At 44.3% G+C, this 21,434-nt stretch overlaps 3 non-coding genes across 3 annotated transcripts; 2 read left to right on the top strand and 1 right to left on the bottom strand.

The window, feature by feature from the left end:
* The first annotated feature begins 6,039 nt into the window (after positions 1-6,039).
* On the top strand, positions 6,040-6,112 carry trnav-uac (transfer RNA valine (anticodon UAC)). The gene has a single exon. It is a non-coding gene; the product is annotated as a tRNA-Val (tRNA).
* A 1,017-nt stretch (positions 6,113-7,129) lies between these two features.
* Positions 7,130-7,201, top strand: trnaw-cca (transfer RNA tryptophan (anticodon CCA)). Its single transcript has one exon. It is a non-coding gene; the product is annotated as a tRNA-Trp (tRNA).
* Positions 7,202-8,356: 1,155 nt separating this feature from the next.
* trnaw-cca (transfer RNA tryptophan (anticodon CCA)) lies at positions 8,357-8,428 on the bottom strand. Its single transcript has one exon. It is a non-coding gene; the product is annotated as a tRNA-Trp (tRNA).
* Between the last annotated feature and the right edge of the window lie 13,006 nt (positions 8,429-21,434).

Raw genomic sequence — 21,434 nt, forward strand, 5'->3', positions numbered from 1 at the left:
AGGTCAGACGGAAATGTTAAGCGAGCAGGTGGACTGCTGAATTGCACTTTTAAGGAGTTGGTGATGACAAAACAAATGGGTTCCGCTTAAAGATCAGATAAGTCACAAGAGGGATTCGAACCCTCAGCTTCAGAGAAAACTGCAATTTGAACACAGCACCTTAGACCGCTCGGCCATCCTGACTATACAGTGCTTTGTGTGGCCACCTGCAGGTTGATTTTGAACATTTGTGTCCTGTCACATGATATAAATAAGGGCAGCAGGCGTATCTCTGCCTGACACCGGGGAAAATGTGAGACAGACATTGCAGCAACGGTCTGGTTATTGTCAAACAGCAAATGAAATAGTAATTCTGGAAGAAAAATATCAAAAAAAACAATGACCCTTACGTGATTTGAACACGCAACCTTCTAATTTGGAATCAGACACACTACCGTTGCACCATGAGACCTATACAGTGAACTGGAGATGTTCGTCTATATGAAGGTTCTGCAATACAAGGGGCTTTAAAATCCCCGCCCATTCCCACCAGGTATCACAATCAGCGGTCACCGGACAGTCACCGAATGGTTTGCTCGAAAACTTTTCTCTTGCTTTCACGGGAAACCATCATTAATTAACCCCTCACCTTCTTTTGCACAATCAAACAAATGCTAACTCAGGGACATTCCATACTTCAATCATTTGGCCTGTGCTTTACATCTTAACTCGAAAACCATATCCCATTTTTCTCACTGTATTTTAGCTTTCTGGTTCAAAGTCTTCAGGGATCTGGGGCAACTTTTATTAAATTTAGCAGCACCGGTTTTTCCTATCGTGCACACAAAATAAAATCATTCGTGAAGATAAAATCCCACCGTGCGTATTTTCAGATTCAATGCTTTCGGATTTCAATTAAAGTGAAAGAATTTTACAGTGAAAAGATTTGCAAGTGTTACTTGTATTTGTGTCTTTAATTAAACTTTGTGGCGTCTGACTCCCGTTCATGCCACTGCTGAATAAGAAAGGAGGGTTTGACGTTGACCAGCTCATCCTTTATATTCAGTGGTTTCTCACTCTTTGATGGGCTGCAGTACAGCGGATATCACGTTGGCCTCACACGCAAAAGGTCCCCGGTGGATCCGTTTTCTCTCAGTCAAAGTTTTCTATTCATTGAAGTGAAATAAAGAGCAATTGAGGAATAAGGGAACCCTTTTACCAGGAGAATAAATAGCAAAATCTGAAAATCTCAGCAGGTCAGGCAGCATTTGCCAGGAGTCTATACACGGGATTAAACCAAGGACTTTTCCCGTGTAAAGCAAACGTGATAACCACTACACTACAGAAACCTCTGGTACAATAACCCCAACAGAGGGGAGGTGACCAGTGAGCTTCCTCTGTGCTGATCGGCATTCTGTGTCGGCTCACATTGAACAATTTCTGTCCCACACTGAAAGTTCTCAATCCTTCTCCTCCGCTGCCCTTTACAGAAATGTCAGGGATCACCCAGCCACCGTGTTCACTTCCACATCCTCACAGTGGGGCCACAGACGCTCCTACCTTTCTATCCGCGATCAGCGAACTCACCCAGTTTACAAAATTAAACCCGGAATACGTGCCCGGCAAAGGGCAGGAGAAGCCAGATAGTCTGTAAGCTCGGTCTATCACAGAAAGTATTGGTATTCATGGTGGTTACAGCAATTATTAATCGTCTCACAGACCTCAATTATTTTTATGCAATGAATTGATTGAGGATTGAAACCAGGTTAGTCCGCCGAATCTTACCCGCTCGACCACCAGGGAACAGTTACGATACATGTCGATATATTTATACATATTTATATGTGAACCTGAATTTCAACGGCTACCTACCTAGACCTCGTGCTGCCCACGGTAGTGTGTCTAACTTTGAGTGAGAGAAATTGTTCCACAGTGTGACCCATTTCATCTTTTGTTCCCTTTTAAACACTAGAAACTGAGACAGGGGAGTAAATAGAGAAACCAAAGCACAGGGTGAAAGACAAGAGGAAGAGAGAAGGGGAAATATACTGTCCCCACCCAGAACTAATGCAGAAACCCCTCTGCTGTGCTCGTGGTGACCACCCACAGCCTGGATACACTAACGTCCCAACAGCTCATTGACTGTCGGAGTTGGACCGTGCGGTGCTTCAGATGACAGGTCGAAAAATCAAAGTCACTGATTCCATCTCATGTGCTCCTCCGATCAAGAATAGCAACACACTAAAAATGTTTCAATAATGATTACACCTTATCTCCACGTTTATAGAGCAGTTGGCTCGTTGGTCTAGGGGTATGATTCTCGCTGCGGGGTTATTGTTTGAAATTTGCGAGAGGTCCGGGGTTCAAATCCCGGACGAGCTTCAGTTTACCCAAGAATTTTAAAATTGCATCAAACTTTTGCAAAGAAGGACTTGCATTTCTGCAACACCTTTCAGGAACTCATGACGCCCCAACGCGCTTTGCATCCGTTGAGATATGTTTGAAGTGTTGTCGTGTGCGGAAAGATGTGCCCAAATCATCCCACATGAAGCGCAAGTCTTTGCGATGGAGTTTGGTGCAAAAAAATCAGGTGCCTCAGGGACTTGGACTTTCTATGAATGAGTTTTGCTTGTATCTGCGTTCAAGCTTGTAACAGTAACTGTGCTTCCATCTCACGGGAGCAGCGTGTAGCGGTTAGTGAGTAGGTGACCAGGTTGATGTTCGCCGCTTTCAATCTTTTAAATTTCACCAAACAAAGAAACGGAGAATCCAACTGTCCCTGTAAGCGACGGATTGAAGGGATCGGTGCTCCAAACAGAGCTGGAAAACGCACAGTGCAGGAATAGGGTCCGCAACATTAAATGTCAGAGTTATTAAGCAGACAATAATTAAACATACACTTAATAGTACTTAAACCCAAACCTTGCGAATGTTAGCCGAAGAACTCAAACACGTTACAGTTCCCAGCTCGGTGTAGAAATTGATCAAACATTAATCGGATTCTAAACTATCTGTTCCAAATGCCACATTTTATATCTTTTCCTTACCCCTGCTTCGTGACAATTGAACCTTTTAATAGTATTACCTAACACAACTGCCGAACTTCTGATGGAAGGTCATTAACCTGAAACGTTAACTCTGTTTCTCTCTCCACAGATGCTGCCTGGCCTGCTCAGTGTTTCCAGTATTTACTCTTTTTATTCTCCAAACTTTTCATCAGAGTATCACTTTCCTTGTCATCTAAATACGCTCCTTCCTGATATGTAGCCTTGTCCTACAAACCAGGCACCATTCTGATGATTCAGGCATTCATTGGAATTATAACGTCTTAACGATAACAATTATGTGAAGTATGTAACTATGTCATACTTGCCACCAGAGGGCGTGACTGTTGGAGTCCTAATGGTCACCTGCCCACACGTGCAGGGCCAGTATAAAAGGTTGGCTGCCATGTTGTTCAGGCACTCTGGAGTTGTAATAAAGAAGACGAAGATCACACTAAGTTTAGCTCACAGTACTCAGCCTCCTGGTGTTTTACTTTTCACAACAATTGGCGACGATTAACAGAAGACAAACCTTCACACAACCATGGCTGCTGTTGGAATATTAGAGAGATTCACAGAGAGTGAAATAAATGAGGGCAGCAGGCGGATCTCTGCCTGACACCGGGGAAACAGGGAGACAGACCTTGGAGCAAAGGGATATGGATGGAGTCGACAAAACTTGAGGCATCTGATTCAGGAGAGTCGCGGGGCGTGGGAATTTGGGAGTTTAATGACTTTGAAAGGAACATTTTTGTTTTGTGCCGTTTTTTTCAGAGAAATGTTTGTGAAAGGAATGTTTTGCAGGAAGGGATGCAGGATTTAATCTTCTGCCTTAACACTTCTTTCTGTGTGTCAGGATCACATTTCGTTTCAATGTTATTCTTCCAGAATTAATATTTCATTTGCTGTTTGACAATAACCAGACCCTTGCTCCAAAGTCTGTCTCACTCTTTCCCCGGTGTCAGGCAGAGATCCGCCTGCTGCCCTGATTTATTTCATGTGAAAGGACACAAAAGTTCAAAATCAACCTGCAGGTGGCTACACACAACACTGAGTAGTAATGATGGCCGAGTGGTCTAAGGTGATGTGATCAGGTCACAAAAGATAGTGTTCGAATCCTATTGCAGACATTTCTTATGTTGAATCATTAGGCAGAACCCATTTGCTTTGTCACCACCAACTCCTTAAAAGTGCGATTCAGCAGTCCACCTGCTCGCTTCACATTTCCGTCTGACCTGGTGCTGAAATTTGTTCATTCTTTTGTAGAACGACAATTATTTATTTTGCCCTGAACATGTGAGGAACTTTTCTCCCGATCTCATTGGGTTTAATATTGTGAATCTGGAGCTGAAAGTGGAGATGTTTCCGCAGTGTTACGGTTAACACTTTCTAGTTTTTTGAGTTCATGCTGAACCTTCTCCTTGAGTGCATATGGTACGGAACGGGGTTTGTAGTAAACCAATCTAGCGTCCTTCTGTACCCTGACACTCGCCTTGAAGCCTTGGATCGGACTGTCCGTTTCGCAGAACACCTTTGGTTACTTCTTGATAACCTCATCCGTTGATGAAAATCTCGCTTCCACACAGAAAATCTGACTACAATCCAGCTTCAGTGAGCTTAATCAATTTCTTCCTTGTAAGGCAGACTTATCTCTTTTCACTACTATTCGAGGCAAGTTCTGAAATTAATACTTATATTTCACCGATCGGTACAGTGATATAACCAATCACAGGAATTTAATCGCCCGAGTAGCCTCGCAGCTCTATCTTGGGTTTCTCCAGTTGGAAATCACGCAATTTGTCGCGGTACAGTGACTCCTTTATTACACTCACGGATGCACCCGTGTCAATTTCCATTGGTATCTTGAATCCAGCAACATCTATGTGGATTTTGATGCTTTGCGAATCACTGTCCGTTAAACTCGTGCTCCTGATGATGTGTAAATCTAACATCTCCTCGTCCTGTTGTTGGTCTTCAATACTATGTAGTCTCTTGGGATTTCGACTCAGCGCTTTGAACGCTGGACTCATAGCTTTAACAACAACTTTACCCTTCAGTCGGCATGCCTTCGTAAGATGCCCAGTCTTTCTGTCGAAGAAACACTCTGCCTTCACGTGTGGACAACTTTGAGCAATGTGTTGTCCCAGGCATCAACAGCATGACTTCGACGCTCTGTTAGAATTTCCAGTTTCTGAGGCTTTGGGCTCCCTTGTTATACCTTCAAATGCTCTGATAATGACTCCACGACACAATGTGTCGTTCTTTAACTGTAGTGACCTGAGTCCTTTATTGATAAACTTTATTGGTGGCCTGCCTTTTATACTAGGCCAGGCACACCTGTGCAGGTAAGCTGCAAGTCTGCCACTGCAGTGCCCTCTGGTGGCACACCTTGTAATAGTACAAGCAGTAACCATGTCGAACACATGACAGGTGTCACTGTGGAACCGTTTCTCTCACTCAAAGTTAGACGCACTACTGTGGGCGCCAAGAGGTGTAGGTAGGTAGCTATTGACATTCAGGTTCATATATAAATATATATAAATATATCTACATGTATCGTAACTGTTCCCTGGTGGTCGAGGTGTTAAGACCCGGCGCACTAAGCTACTTTCAATCCTCGATCAATTCATCGCAGAAAAATAATTGAGGTATGTGAGATAATTAATAATTGCTGTAATCACCGTGAATACCAATACTTTCTGTGATAGACCGAGATTACAGACTATCTGGCTTCTCCTGCACTTTGCCGGGCACGTGTTTGGGGTTTAATTTTGTAAACTGGGTGAGTTCGCTGATCGCGGGGAGACGGTAGGAGCCTCTGTGGCCTCACTGTGAGAATGTGGAAATGAACACGGTGGCTGGGTGATCCGTGACATTTCTGTAAAGGGCAGCGGAGGAGAAGGATTGAGAACTTTCAGTGTGGGACAGTGTTGTTTCAGGAGAGCCAACACATTCCCGATCAGCACAGAGGGAGCTCACTGGTCAGCTCCTCGCTGTGGGGCTTGTTGTACAAGAGGTTTCTGTAGTGTAGTGGTTATCACATTTGCTTTACACGCGAAAGGTCCCTGGTTCAATCCGAGGCAGAAATATTATGTTTAAACTTGCAGTGGATGAACAATCAGAGGCGAGTTTTGTCTCCCTGCAAATGCTGCCTGACCTGCTGAGATTTCCAGCATTTGCTGTTTTTATTTGCTATTTATTCTCCTGGCAAAAGGGCTCCCTTATTAATTAATTGCTCTTTATATCGCCAATAAATAGATAACTTTGAGTGAGAGAAAACGGATCCACCGGGGACCTTTTGCGTGTGAGGCCAACGTGATATCCGCTGCACTGCAGCCCATCAAAGGGCGAGAAACCACTGAATATAAAGGATGAGCTGACAAATATCAGGGGCAGTGCAGTCTGGTCAATGTCAAACACTCCTTTCTTATTCAGCAGTGGCATGAACGGGAGACAGACGCCACAAAGTTTAATTAAGGACACAAATACAAGTAACACTTGCAAATCTTTTCAGTGTAAAATTATTTCACTTTATTTGAAATGCTACTGCGTTGAATCTGGAAATACACACGGTGGGATTTTATCTTCACTACTGATTGTATTTTGTGTGCACGGTAGGAATAATCGGTGCTGATAAATTTGATAAAAGTTGCCCCAGATTCGTGCTGTCATCGGCAATGAACACTTTCAACCAGAAAGCTAAAATACAGTGCGTAAAATGGGTTAACATGCATAAGAACATAAGATCATGGGAAATAGGAGCAGGAGTGGGCCATACGGCCCCTCGAGCCAGCTCCACCATTTAATACAATCAAGGCTGATCTGATAATGGACTCAGGTCCACTTCCCTGCTGCTCCCGAAAGCACAGGTCAAATGATTGAAGTATGGAGTGTCTCTGAGTTAGCATTTGTTTGATTTTGTAAAGAAGGTGAGGGGTTAATTAATGATGGTTTCCCGTGAAAGCAAGAGAAAAGTTTTCGAACAAACCATCCGGTGACTGTCAGCTGAGCGCTGCTTTTGATACCTGGTGGGAATGGGCGGGGATTTTAAAGCACCTTGTATTGCAGATCCTTCATATAGACGAACATCTCCAGCTCACTGTGTAGGCCACGTGGCGCAATGGTAGCGCGTCTGACTCCAGATCAGAAGGTTGCGTGTTCAAATCACGTCGTGGTCACTGTTCTTTTGGATATTGTTCTTCCAGAGTTTATATTTCATTTGCTGTTTGTCAATAACCAGACCCTTGCTCCAAGTCTGTATCACTGTTTCCCCGGTGTCAGGCAGAGATACGCCTGCTGCCCTCATTTATTTCATGTGACAGGACACAAAAGTTCAAAATCAATCTGCAGGTGGCCACACACAGCGCTGAATAGTCAGGATGGCCGGGCGGTCGACGGTGCTGTGTTCAGGTCACTGTCTCCTCGACACGTGTGTTCAGCTTGAATTCCAATTCTAACAATAATTATCATTAAACGGAACACATTTGTTTGACACCACGGCCAACTCCTTCAAAGTGGGATTCAGCAGTTCAGCTGCTCGCTTAACATTTCCATCTGACCTGGTGCTGGAGTTTGTTAAAGAGAGTCAGTGCAGAAGATTCAACCTTTCACCTTATTCCTGAGCACCACCTTCTTACCTGAGGCCAGAAAGTCTCAAGCCGTGCATTCCTGATCCTAACCACTCATTGCTAAATGGCCAGCTCCTGTTCCGATGTGTAAAGTCTGGGAAACACGAGATCAATTCCTACCACACTCACAGCCTTCCTAAATATAGCACCGTCATTCTATTCTCGTAAAACCAGCTCCTGAAGTATCGGCCAGCTGTGTAGGTTAAAGCTCTGGTTATGTTCCTCGCATTCTGTCAATTGCATTGTTTCAGTAGTGTAGTGGTTATCACATTCGTTTAACCCGTGAAAACTCCCGGCATCGCAACCGAGCGTAAACATTTTGAACATTGATCAATTGAAGATTGGAGAAAATGAAATATTTGACATTAATTGTTCAATATTAACAAAGTTGGTGTTTGTTTCTGCTTAATGATTAAAAATAATAAACACCAGAAGTGGGATTTGGATCCTTGTCTTCAAGATAGATTTTGAACTGAACACAGCACCTTCGACCGCTCGGCCATCCTGACTGCTCACTGCTGTGTGTGGCCACCTGCAGATTGATTTTGAAATTTTGTGTCCTGTCACATGAAATAATTGAGGGCGGCAGGCGAATCTCTGCCTGACACCGGGGAAACAGTGAGACAGACCTTGGAGCAAGGGTCTGGTTATTGACAAACAGCAAATGAAATATAAATTCTGGAAGAACAATATCCAAAAGAACAGTGACCACGACGTGATTTGAACACGCAACCTTCTGATCTGGAGTCAGACGCGTTACCGTTGCGCCACGTGGCCTACACAGTGAGCTGGAGATGTTCGTCTATATGAAGGTTCTACAATACAAGGTGCTTTAAAATTACCGCCCATTCCCACCAGGTATCACAAGCAGCGCTCACCTGACAGTCACCGTATGGTTTTTTCCTTAACCTTTTGTCTTCCTTTCACGGGAAAGCATCATGAATTAACCCCTCACCTTCTTTTGCACAATCAAACAAATGCTAACTCAGGGACACTCCATACTTCAATCATTTGTCCTGTGTTTTGTGCAATGTATAGAATGACTCGACAGACTTGTGACTGTAAACTCACTCTACTGCAAACCTGGGTTCAACTTTACTTATTCCCAAAGTGCCCACGTGACATAGTACTCGCTCTTAGAAACCAAGGCCCGCGCAAACGCGCGTACAGCCCGATGACCTCCGACAGTGGCGCCCCCTGGTGTCTAGTGACCCCAAGCATCAATACATGACACTTTGCATGTGACTGTTAAACCATATCCCATTTTACTCACTGTATTTTAATGGGCGGGGAATTTAAAGTCCTTTGTATTGCAGAACCTTCATAAAGACGAACATCCCTTAACTACTGTGTAAACCTCGTGGTTCAACGGTAGTGCGTTTGATTCTCGATCAAAGGGCTGCTTGTTGAAATCATGTCGGGGTCAGTGTTCTTCTAGAATTGTTGTTTCACAATAATCAGACCCTTGCTGCAATGACTATCTCACTGTTTAGTAGTGGTAAGGTTGGAGACAGCATCAAACAAGAAATAAGGGATGTGTGCAGTGGTGGTACAGCAGTTATCATGGGTGACTTTATTCTACATATTGATTGGGTTAACCACATGGTAGTAATGTGGTGGAGGAGGATTTCCTGGAGTGTATTTGGGATGGGTTTCTCGACCAATATGTTGAGGAACCAATAAGAGAGCTGGCCATCCTATACTGGGTGATGTGTAATGAGAAGGGACTAATTAGCAATCTTGTTGTGCGGGGCCCCTCAGGGAAATGTAACATAATATGGTAGAATTCTTCATTAAGATGGAGAGTGTCACTGTTAATTCAGAAACTAGGGTCGTGAACTTAAGGAAAGGGAACTTTGACGGTCTGAGGTGTGAATTGGCAATTCTAGAATAGACTGGCCAACGATACTAAAAGAGATGACAGTGGATAGGCAATGGTAAAAATTTAAAGATCACACGGGTGAACTTCATCAATTGTACATCCCTGTCTGGAGTAAAAATAGAACGGAGAACTTTGCTCAACCGTGGCTAACAAGGGAAATTAAGGATAGTGTTAAAACCAAGGAAGAGGCACATAAATTGGCCAGAAAAAGCAGCAAACCTGAGGACTGGGAGTAATTTAGAATTCAAAAGAGGAGGACTAAGGGTTTCATTCGGAGGGTAATCTTGCTTGGAACGTAAAAGCTTCTGTAAATATGTGAAGAGAAAAAGATTAGTGAAGACAAACGTAGGTCCCTTGCAGTCGGATTCAGGTGAATTTATAATGGGGAACAAAGCAATGGCAGACGAATAGAACAAATAATTCGGTTCTGTCTTCATGAAGGAAGACACGAATAATGTTCCGAATGCACTTGGGGACCGAGGGTCGAGTGAGAAGGAGGATCTGAAGGATATCCTTTTTAGGCGGGAAATTGTGTTCGGGAAATTGATGGGATTGAAGGCTGATAAATCACTAGGGCCTGATAGTCTGCGTCCCAGAGTACTTAAGGAAGTGGCCCGAGAAATAGTGGATGCATTGGTGGTCATTTTCCAGTAATCTATCGAGTCGGGATCAGTTCCTATGGACTGGAGGGTAGCTAATGTAACACCACTTTTTAAAAAAGGAGGGAGAGAGAAAACGGGTAATTATAGACCAGTTAGCCTGACATCAGCAGTGGGGAAAATGTTGGAATCAATTATTAAAGATGAAACAGCAGGGCATTTGGAAAGCAGTGACAGGATCAGTCCAAGTCAGCATGGATTTATGAAAGGGAAATCATGCTTGACAAATCTTCTGGAATTTTTGAGGATGTAACTAGCAGAGTGGACAAGGGAGAACCAGTGGATATGGTGTATTTGGACTTTCAGAATGCTTTTGTCAAGGTCCCACACAAGAGATTGGTGTGCAAAGTCAAAGCACATGGTATTGGGGGTAATGTACTGACGTGAATAGAGAACTGGTTGGCAGACAGGAAGCAGAGAGTCGGGATAAACAGGTCCTTTTCAGAATGGCAGGCAGTGACTCGTGGAGTGCCGCAGCGCTCAGTGCTGGGACCCCAGCTCATTACAATATAAATCAATGATTTGGATGAAGGACTTGAGTGTAATATCTCCAAGTTTGCAGATGACACTAAACTGGGTGGCGGTGTGAGCTGTGAGGAGGAAGCTAAGAGGCTGTAGGGTGACTTGGACAGGTTAGGTGAGTAGGCAAATGCATGGCAGATGCAGAATAATGTGGATAAATGTGATGTTATCCATTTTGGGGGCAAAAACACTGGGGCAGAATATTATCTGAATCACGGCAGATTAGGAAAAGGGGAGGTGCAACGAGACCTGCGTGTCATGGGTCATCAGTCATTGAAGGTTGGCAGACAGGTGCAACAGGCAGTGAAGAAGGCAAATGGTATGTTCGCCTTCATAGCTCGGGTCTTTGAGTATAGGAGCAGTGAGTTCTTACTGCAGTTGTACAGGGTCTTAGTGAGGCCTCACCTGGAATATTGGGTTCCGTTTTGGTCTTCTAATCTGAGGAAGGACGTTATTGCTGTTGAGGGAGTGCAGGGAAGGTTCACCAGACTGATTCCCGGGATGGCCTGGACTGTCATATGAGGAGAAACTGGATCAACTGGGCCTTTATTCACTGGAGTTTAGAACGATGAGAGGGTATCTCATGGAAACGTATAAGATTCTGACGGGACTGGACAGGTTAGATGCGTGTAGATTGTTCCCGATGTTGGGGAAGTCCGGAACTAGGGGACATAGTCTTAGGATAAGCGGTAGGCCAATTAAGAAGGAGATGAGGAGAAACTTCTTCACTCAGAGTTGTTAACCTGTGGAATTCCCTGCAGAGGTGTATGGGGAACTTTGGCTGATATTTGGCCGGATCCCAGCACACAAATATCAGCATTTGATGTTTTGCTAAATGTCTTGGTTCCTGCAACAAAGTGGCCGCACATGCGCCATGAACCGTCCAAGATGGCGGCCAGTGACCCCGCTGACCCGGGCCTGTCACCACGGGGCCATCCCAGGGCCTGTGGCCTGTGATTGGGGCCTGGGACCTAAAGCACGTGTTTATGAGGCTCACCAGCCCACTTACGGCTCCCATTCCTGCCCCGCACCGACAACCGACCGTCTCCTGTCCAATAGCATCTGGGCTCCACCAATGTAACAAACAGGGTGGATAAAGGGGAACCAGTGGATGTGTTGTATTTGGACTTCCAGAAGGCATTGACAAGGTGCCACATAAAAGGTTACCACACAAGATAAAAAAAAAACATTGGTTTGGGGGTAATATATTAGCATGGGTAGAGGATTGGCTAACTAACAGAAAACAGAGAGTCGGGATAAATGGTTCATTCTCGGGTTGGAAATCAGTAGCTAGTGGAGTGCCACAGGGATCATTGCTGGGACCCCAACTATTTACAATCTACATGAACGACTTGGAAGAAAGGACCGAGTGTAATTTCGCCAAATTGTTGGGGTAGAAACTATGTTAAAGAATATGACTCAGACACCCATCTTCTCAAGTGGTAAACACACAAGTTTATTATATGTATACAGAGACTCGGCCGAGTTGGAGATCAGTCTAAAAGCTCCGCAGCCTCTTGCCCCCGAACTCGCCCGGCCGTTCCATATTTAATCTCACAACCCACAAGCACGTGCGTCATTGTGGTTACAATGGAAGAAGAAAAACCTTTCTCAATAAAGTACATGGGACCCTGAGTTCAGCGTTTAGGGCATTCGGTTCCTCCTTATCAGAGAAAAAACATGCATACATCTGTTTGCACTACAACCATACTTTGTCCAACTTCTTCTTTCCCCATGACTCAGAATCAGCAGACTTTATTTGACCATTTTAACATCGCCAGAATGCATAAAACGGGGTTTCTAAAAATTCCCACAACACTGATGATACAAAGATGGGAGGAGAAGCAATGTGTGAGGAGGTCACAAAAAATCTGCAAAAGGACATAGGAAGGCTAAGTGAGTGGGCATAAATTTGGCAGATGGAGTAAAATGTGGGAAAGTATTAGGTCATGCACTTTGGCAGAACAAAAAATCAAGAGCAAGTTATTATTTAAATGGAGAAAAATTGCAAAGTGCTACAGTACAGTGGGACCTGGAGGTACTTGTGCACGAAACAAAAGTTTAGTATGTAGGTACAGCAAGTGAACAGGAAATCCAATGGAATCTTGGCCTCTATTGCAAAAGGGATGGAGTATAAAAGCAGGGAAGTCATGCCACAGTCATACAGGGTATTAGTGTGGCCACACTTAGACTACTGCGTGCAGTTTTGGTTTCCACATTTATGAAAGGATATACTGGCTTGGGAGGCAGTTCAGAGAAGGTTCCTAAGTTGATTCCGGTGATGAGGTGTTGAATTATGAGGAACGTTTGAGGAGCTTGGGCCTCTACTCATTGGAATTCAGAAGAATGAGAGGTGATCTTATCGAAACGGAAAAGGTTTTGAAGCAGCTTGACATGGTCGATGCAGAGAGGATGTTTCCACTGATAGGGGAGACAAGAACTAGGGAGTATAATCTCAGAATAAGGGACCTCCCATTTAAAACTGAGATGAGGAAAACTTTCTTCTCCCAGAGCATTGTAAATCTGTGGAATTCACTGCCTCAGAGAGCTGTGGAAGCTAGGTCATTGAATAACTTTAAGAGATTAACAGTTTCTTAACCGATAAAGGATTAAAGGGATATGGGGAGTGGGCAGGGAGATGGACCCGAGTCATATTAAGCCATGATCCTATTAAATGGCGGAGCAGGCTCGATGGGCCGTGTGGCCTACTCGAGCTCCTATTTCCTATGTTCTTATGTTACCCTCCCCTTCAGTGCTGACTCTGGCTGGATTCAGTTCCGCTCACTGGTTCCCCTCTCTTCCCCTGAAGGTGCTGACTCTGTCTGGGTTCAGTTCTACACTCACTGGTTCCCTTCCCCTGAAGGTGCTGACTCTGTCTGGGTTCAGTTCTACACTCACTGGTTCCCCTCCCCTGAAGGAGGGAGATATACACCGTATCTAACCAGACTTGTACCTGCCGTTGGAATGTCTGGTGGACAGTGTTGAGGAAGATTTACTCGGTACCTAAGCAAGGCAAGAAAATCCATCCTTAGATAAGTGACCAAAACTGTGCACAGCACTCCAAGTGTGGTCTCACCAAGGCCCTGTACAATTGTAGAGTGAGATTTGAGAGGATTACCCTTTATCTAAATTAAGCTGTACCCGGCCCGAGGAGTGTTTATTTGGAAAGCTTAGAAGTAGCTTTACTTCGTATCTCACCAATGCACTACGTACCCTGGGAGTGTTTGATGCGACTGGGTAGAGGGAGCTTAACTCTATCGAACGCGTGCTGTACCTGCCCTGGCTGTGTTTGATGGTACAATGTAGTTGGAGCTTTACTTTGTATCTGAGTCAGGATAAATGGGGTCATTTCTCCATTGGCAAACTACCACCAGCATTGTCATAGGCGTCGGTGCTCAGTCCTCAATCTATATTAATGACTTGGATGAAGGGACCGAGTGCAATCTCGAAAAGATTGCTGATAATACAAAGATGGGTGGGAACGAAACTTGTGAAGAGGACACAAAAATCTGTAAAGGGATACAGACATGCTAAGTGAGTGGGCAAAAAATTCGGCAGATGGAGTATAATGTGGGAAAATGTGAGGTTATCCACTGGGGCAGAAAAAATAAAAAACAAATTATAATTTAAATGGATAAAAATTGCAAAGTGCTGCAATACAGTAGCAACTTGGGGTCCTTGTGCATGAAACACCAAAGGTTAGTATGCAGGTACAGCAAGTAATCTGGAAAGCAAATGGAATCTTGGCCTTTATTGCAAGGTGGATAAAGTGTAAAAGCAGGTAAGTCCTGCTACAACTGTACAGAATATTGGTGAGGGCACGCCTAGCGTACTGCATACAGTTTTGGTCTCTTTATTTAAGGAACAATCTACTTGCTTTGGAAGCTGTTCAGAGAAGGTTCACTAGGTTGATGCCAGAGATGAGGGTGTTGATTTATTAAGATAGGTTGAGTAGGTTGGGTCTATACCCATTGGAGTTCAGAACAATGAAAGGTGATCTTATCAAAACATATAAGATAATGAAGGGGCTCGACAAGGTGAATGCAGAGAGGATATTTGCAACTATAGGGAAAACTAAAACTAGGGGTCATAGTCTCAGAATAAGAGGCCGCCCATGTAAAACTGAGATTAGATGGAATTTCTTCTTTAATGGTTGTAAATCGATGGAATGTCTGCCCCAGAGAGCTGTGGAGGCTGGGCCATTGAATATATTAAAGGAGGAGATCGACAGATTTTTGAGCAATAAGGGAATAAAGTGTCATGGGGAGCGGGCAGGGAAGTGGAGCTGAGCCCAAGATCAGATCAGCCATGATCTTATTAAATGGTGGAACAGGCTCGAGGGGCCAAGTGCCTACTCCTGCTCCTATACCTTATATTATAATCTACCCTGTGTTGTACCTGCCCTGGGATTGTTTGTTGGGATAGTGTAGAAAGAGCTTTACTCTGTATCTAACACGTGCTACCTGCCCTAGGATTATTTGTTGGGACAATGCAGAGGGAGAGATTACTCTGTATTTATCCCGTGCTGTACTTACCCTGGGAATGTTTGATGGGACTGTGTAGATGGAGCATTATTCTGTATCTAACCAATGCTGTATCTACCCTGCAATGCTTTGGATAGTTTCGAGGGAGAAATACTCCATACCTAACCAGTGTTGTACATGCCCTTGGAATGCCTGGTATGACAGTGTTGAGGGAGCTTTATGCTGTATGTAATGCATGCGGTAGCTGCCCTGGCAATGTCCGATGGAACAGTATAGAGGGAGATTTACTCAATATTTAAACCATGTTGTACCTGTTCTGGGATTGTTTGATGCGGCAGAGTAGAGGGAGCTTTACTCTGTATCTATCCCGTGCTGTAGTTGCCTTGGGAGTGTTTGATGCGACAATGTAGAGGGAGATTTATTCTGTATCTGCCCTGGGAGTGTTTTATGTGTCAGGGCAGAGGGAACTTTATTCTGTATCTTACCAATGCAGTATCTACTCTAGAATGCTTGAGACAGTGTGGAGGGAGATATACTCCATATCTAGCCTGTTTTGTACCTGCCCATGGAATGTCTGGTGGGACAATGTTGAGGGAGCTTTGCTCTATATCTAAGCAAGGCAAGTATCCTTCGTTAGATAAGGCGACCAAAGATGTGCACAGTACTCCAGGTGTGGTCTCACCAAGGCCCTGTACAATTATTTAGTGAGGTTTGAGAGGGTTACCCTTTCACTAAATTATGCTGTACTTGCCCTTGGAGTGTTTATTTGGAAAGTGTGGAGGAAGCTTTACTCTGCATCTAACCAAAGCACGACCTGCTCTGGGAGTGCTTGATGGGACAGTGTAGAGGGAGCTTTACTGTATATCTAACGCATGCTGTTCCTGCCCTGGGAGAGTTTTATGGGACAATGTAGAGGAACTTTACTCTGTATCTAACCTGTGCAGTTCCTGCCATGGGAATGTCCAGTGGGAAAATGTGTATCTAATCTGTGCTGTACCTGCCCTTTGAGTGTTTGATGGGACAGTGTTGTGGGAGAAATTACTCTGTATTTAACCTGTGCTGGAGCTGCCCTGTGAATTTTGTTGGGGACTGTTCAGAGGAAGATTTATGCTGGACCTAACCTGTACTGTACCTGCCCTGGGAGAGTTTGACGGGACAGTCTAGAGGGAGCTTTACTCTGTATCTGACCGGTGCTTTACCTACCCTGTGACTGTTTGATGGGGCGGTGTAGAGGGAGCTTTACTCTGTATCTAACCTGTGTTGTATCTGGCCTGGGAGTGTTTGATGCGACAGTGTAGATGGAGCTTTACTCTGTAACTAACCCATGTGCAATTGCCCCGGGAGTGCTTGGGATATCGTAGACTGAGATTTACTCTGTATCAACCATGGTAGTGTTTGGGACAGGATGGAGTGAGATTTACTCTGTCTCTAACGCGTGCAGTACCGGTCGTCTGGACAGCAATAGTAGGGAAAATGCTAAAATCTATTATTTAGCACGTAGTAACAGGGCACTTCAGATCGAATAACAGGATTGGGCAGAATTAACACGGATTTATGAAAGGTAAATTGTTCTTGACAAATCTGTTAGTGTTTTTTCAGGTAACCAGCAGGATAGATAAGGGGGAACCACTGGATGTGGTGTATTTATATATACAGAAGGAATTCGATGAGGTGCCACTCAAGAGATTATTGAATACATTTTGGGCTCATGGGATTGGGCGTTATATACTCGCAAGGATTAAGGATTGGTTAACGGACAGAAAACAGAGAGTAGGAATAAACATGCCATTTTCGGGTTGGCAGGCACTTACTGGTGGGGTCGTAGCATCCCTTGGGAGCACGAGATATATAAGCAAGCCTCCATGCTGTACCATCACTCTGGAGTTTGAATAAAGGAGCGATGGTCACAATTGCTCATAAGGATGTTAAAAAAACAAGCCTAAAGGCTTTGTGTCTTAATGCATGGAGTATCCGCAATAAGTTGGATGAATTAAATGTGCAAATAGATGTTAACAAATATGATGTGATAGGGATTACGGAGACGTGGCTCCAGGATGATCAGGGCTGGGCACTCAACATCCTGGGGTAATCAACATTCAGGAAAGATAGAATAAAAGTAAAAGGAGGTGGGGTAGCATTGCTGGTTAAGGAGAAAATTAAGGCAATAGTTCGGAAGGACATTAGCTTGGATGATGTGGAATCTATATGGGTAGAGCTGCAGAATACCAAAGGGCAAAAAACGTTAGTGGGAGTTGTGTACAGACCTGCATACAGTAGTAGTGATGTTGGGGAGGGCATCAAACATGAAATTCGGGGTGCGTGCATTAAAGGTGCAGCAGTTATAATGGGTGACTTTAATATGCACATAGATTGGGTTAACCAAACTGGCAGCAATACGGTGGAGGAGGATTTCCTGGAGTGCATAAGGGATGTATTTTTAGACCAATATGTCGAGGAACCAACCAGGGGGGAGGCCATCTTAGACTGGGTGTTGTGTAATGAGAGAGGTTTAATTAGCAATCGCGTTGTGCGAGGCCCCTTGGGGAAGAGTGAGCATAATATGGTGGAATTCTGCATTAGGATGGAGAATGAAACAGTTAATTCAGAGACCATGGTCCAGAACTGAAAGAAGGGTAACTTTGAAGGTATGAGGTGTGAATTGGCTAGGATAGATTGGCGAATGATCCTGAAGGGGTTGACTGTGGATGGGCAATGGTAGACATTTAGAGACTACATGGATGAACTACAACAATTGTACATTCCTGTCTGGCGTAAAAATAAAAAAGGGAAGGTGGCTCAACCGTGGCTATCAAGGGAAATTAGGGATAGTATTAAAACCAAGGAAGTGGCATACAAATTGGCCAGAAATAGCAGCGAACCCGGGGACTGGGAGAAATTTAGAACTCAGCAGAGAGGACAAAGGGTTTGATTAGGCAGGGGAAATGGAGTATGAGAAGAAGCTTGCAGGGAACATTAAGAAGGATTGCAAAAGTTTCCATAGATATGTAAAGAGAAAAAGGTCAGTAAAGACAAACGTAGGTCCCCTGCAGTCAGAATCAGGGGAAGTTATAACGGGGAACAAAGAAATGGCGGACCATTTGAACAAGTACTTTGGTTCGGTATTCACTGAGTAGGACACAAACAACCTTCCGGATATAAAAAGGGTCGGAGGGTCTAGTAAGGAGGAAGAACTGAGGCAAATCCTTATTAGTCGGGAAATTGTGTTGGGGAAATTGATGGGATTGAAGGCCGATAAATCCCCAGGGCCTGATGCGACTGCATCCCAGAGTAGTAAGGAGGTGGCCTTGGAAATAGTGGATGCAGTGACAGTCATTTTCCAACATTCCATTGAATCTGGATCAGTTCCTTTGGAGTGGAGGGTAGCCAATGTAACCCCACTTTTTAAAAAAGGAGGGAGAGAGAAAACAGGGAATTTTAGACCGGTCAGCCTGACATCGGTAGTGGGTAAAATGATGGAATCAATTATTAAGGATGTCATAGCAGTGCATTTGGAAAGAGGTGATATGATAGGTCCAAGTCAGCATGGATTTGTGAAAGGGAAATCATGCTTGACAAATCTTCTGGAATTGTTTGAGGGTGTTTCCAGTAAAGTGGACAAGGGAGAACCAGTTGATGAATATTAGGACTTTCAGAAGGCTTTCGACAAGGTCACACACAAGAGATTAATGTGCAAAGTTAAAGCACATGGGATTGGTGGTAGTGTGCTGACATGGATTGAGAACTAGTTGTCAGACAGGAAGCAAAGAGTAGGAGTAAATGGGGACTTTTCAGAATGGCAGGCAGTGACTACTGGGGTGCCGCAAGGTTCTGTGCTGGGGCCCCAGCTGTTTACTCTGTACATTAATGATTTAGACGAGGAGATTAAATGTGGTATCTCCAATTTTGCGGATGACACTAAGTTGGGAGGCAGTGTGCGCTGCGAGGATGATACTATGAGGCTGCAGAGCGACTTGGATAGGTTCGGTGAGTGGGGAAATGCATGGCAGATGAAATATAATGTGGATAAATGTGAGGTTATCCACTTTGGTGGTAAAAACAGAGAGACAGACTATTATCTGAATGGTGACAGATTAGGAAAAGGGGAGGTGCACAGACACCTGGGTGTCATGGTACATCAGTCATTGAAGGTTAGCATGCAGGTACAGCAGGCGGGTAAGAAACCAAATGGCATGTTGGCCTTCATAGCGAGGGGATTTGAGTACAGGGGCAGGGAGGTGTTGCTGCAGTTGTACAGGGCCTTGGTGAGGCCACACCTGGAGTATTGTGTACAGTTTCGGTCTCCTAACCTGAGGAAGGACATTCTTGCTATTGAGGGAGTGCAGCGAAGGTTCACCAGACTGATTCCCGGGATGGCGGGACTGACCTGTGAAGAAAGATTGGATCAACTGGGCTTGTATTCACTGGAGTTCAGAAAAATGAGAGGGGACCTCATAGAAACGTTTAAAATTCTGACGGGGTTCGACAGGTTAGATGCAGGAAGAATGTTCCCAATGTTGGGGAACTCCAGAACCAGGGTACACAGTCTAAGGATAAGAGGTAAGCCATTTAGGACCGAGATGAGGAGGAATTTCTTCACCCAGAGAGTGGTGAACCTGTGGAATTTTCTACCACAGAAAGTTGTTGAGGCTAATTCACTAAATATATTCAAAAAGTAGTTAGATGAAGTCCTTACTACTAGGGGAATCAAGGGGTATGGTGAGAAAGCAGGAATGGGGTACTGAAGTTGCATGCTCAGCCATGAACTCATTGAATGGCGGTGCAGGCTCGAAGGGCCGAATGGCCTACTCCTGCACCTATTTTCTATGTTTCTATGTTTCTATGTTTCTAAAATGGTGGAACTACGCGGGGAAGTGTTCCATTGGTTAATACAGGTTACAGCAATTTCATTGGCTGGTACAGTGCAATTAATTTTATTGGATAGAGTAAATTCGACTGATTCCATTGGTACATTCAGTTCTGACCACTGTTGCTGAGGAAAAGCCTTTGCAGGTTATGTGTTAATTTTCTGCGAAAGTCTTCCCAGGCTTATTCTCAGGCTAATGTTCTTGGCAGACATATGGCTACCATTTACTTAATAGAAGCATTGTCCCTGTTATCTTCTGAGGCTGGAACATCGTGGCCTCCTCACATTATATCTGAGAGCTGTCTACATAAATCTTGTGCGCGTTCTTATCTCCTAAGCGAATTTCTCTGACTTCAGTGTTTCTGCCGAACACAGCTATTTTACCATGAACGCAATTTAAATCTTACTCTCAGTCTTCCTTACTTTATTTTAATTACACCGAATTACTTTACCTCTAATTAAAGTTTTTCGCTCTAACACTCATATACATCCACATCTACCCAGTCTTGAGCCTGGGAGCCTCTGTCTCCACGCACTGCTGTTGGCAGACCTCATCTTCAACCTCAATATAAGCTTTTTCTGTTGTGTTTTTAAGTTTCCATGCTGACGACGCAATACAGGATTTTGATAGTAATGAGTCCTAACTAAGTGCATTACAAGTTGAAAAAACGATTTATAATTTATTATTTTCAACAGTTTGCAAGTGCTCTGTGTGATTCTACCTTCAGAGAAGCGACATGAGCGATAAACTAAGACAGATCTGAGCTCCTCGGTATTATTTCCCAGTGCGTTTGTTTCACAGTGATAATGTGTGACGTAACACCATAATGAATGGTGGCAGAGCCAGAGCCTTGCGTCAGCAGAAAATCCAAAGCAGTGTCTTTGTCTTTGCAGAAGCAAGCTTTTCAATGAATGTCCTTGGTTCATTTTATACTTGCAATGCCTAATCCCTCAAAATACTCACCAAAGCCTGTATTCTTACATCTGGATGCAAGTTGTGATCTCCTTGTGAGGTGCAGTTTGTTCAGGTCATGTTCCTAAGCTGCCCCAGGGAGGGGGCAGTGTGAGATGTCCCGTTGCCGTGCAGTTTCTGAATCTGAGATGCCCCACGGAGGGGAAAGTGTGTGATGTCACTGTGGGATGCAGTGTTTTCAGTGTCTGACCTTGAACTGCCCCAGAGAGCGTGCCGTGTGTGATGTCCCTGTGAGGTGCAGTAAGCCGTGAGTCTGACACTGGGCTGTCCCAGGGAGGGGGCAGTGTGTGATATCACTGTGGTGTGCAGTGTCTGACCGTGAGCTGGGTGGTGGTATAAGATGGAGTTACCCAGTATTCCTCCGACTAGGACTCAGGTCCTGTAAAACACAACATGTTT

This window comes from Pristiophorus japonicus, unplaced genomic scaffold (assembly GCF_044704955.1).
Source record: "Pristiophorus japonicus isolate sPriJap1 unplaced genomic scaffold, sPriJap1.hap1 HAP1_SCAFFOLD_42, whole genome shotgun sequence".
In the NCBI taxonomy this organism is placed as follows: Eukaryota; Metazoa; Chordata; class Chondrichthyes; family Pristiophoridae; genus Pristiophorus; species Pristiophorus japonicus.